Below are 965 nucleotides of genomic sequence, written 5' to 3'. Positions count from 1 at the left end.
CTAGCATTCTATAATGATTTTTTGAAATGATTCATAAAGTCCTAATCTATATGGAATGTCCACCGGAAACCAGGCCCGTCTTAATGTGTCACATGGCAATTTTCATAATCCAGTAATGTTTGTTTGTTTGCTTGCTTGCTTGTTTGTTTTGGTCAAGCAACTTCAAACATGTTCATGGTCAGCTCTAGAGGTTGATTCCAAAGGAAGCGCTGCACCATCCTGACGTGCCGGAACTGGCCTCCACTGTTGTCACTTGTAAGGTGTCAAAGGTGGGACCCGTTCGTGAATCTTCTTTCGAGTGGTGGAATAAGAAACACATTGCTCCCGAGGGCCAGTCACTCTGAATTTATGGTTTGCCCAGATGGATTTCCGAGCGGTCGGTGGTTTTGTTGTTGGAGGGTCGTCAGTCATGCGGCGAAGCTAGCGGTGCCATTCAGAGGGAGGCACCAGGCTTCCGTCCAAATCCCAGAATGTGTTTTTGCCATTGATTTCAGTGGTGTATATGACCCATCGGTGACGGTCAAAAACTTGCTTGTTGTCCTCATTGTATTTGTTTCCAGATTTGTCTTCTCCGCCAATGTACCGACCTTTATGCCATTTGCCCTGAAGAAAACCTGCACAAGGCCACACAGGTCGCGGTGGCCGGTGACCTGCTGCGGTCTGTCCTCAGGCCTGCCACCAACTTCATGTTTGCCTGCGCAGCCCGCCTTCTCAGTGCTCCCCACCTGGCTCATTTTTATGTGGCCGGCAATCTTCCAGAATAGCTGATACAGGATCTTGTAGCTTGTTCTTGAATGTACACAGTGAACCTAAAACCCCAGGGAACCTGTGGAAACTCCCGGCGGCAACACCATGCCCTGCTCATCTTCTTTGAAAGAGGAAAACAATTTAGTAAACCTACTGTTTGGTGTTTTTTTTGGTGGCAGGGGTGTAGGGGGCATGAAGAAATGTCTCTTCAACTCCAG

The 965-nt window shown here is 48.1% G+C and overlaps 1 pseudogene; it reads right to left on the bottom strand.

Moving 5' to 3' along the window:
* Positions 1-249: 249 nt before the first annotated feature.
* On the bottom strand, positions 250-734 carry LOC110565628 (NADH dehydrogenase [ubiquinone] 1 alpha subcomplex subunit 12-like; annotated as a pseudogene).
* Positions 735-965: the final 231 nt, after the last annotated feature.

This window comes from Meriones unguiculatus, chromosome 10, assembly GCF_030254825.1.
Source record: "Meriones unguiculatus strain TT.TT164.6M chromosome 10, Bangor_MerUng_6.1, whole genome shotgun sequence".
Lineage (NCBI taxonomy): Eukaryota > Metazoa > Chordata > Mammalia > Rodentia > Muridae > Meriones > Meriones unguiculatus.
This window is presented reverse-complemented; position numbering and strand designations above follow the sequence as displayed.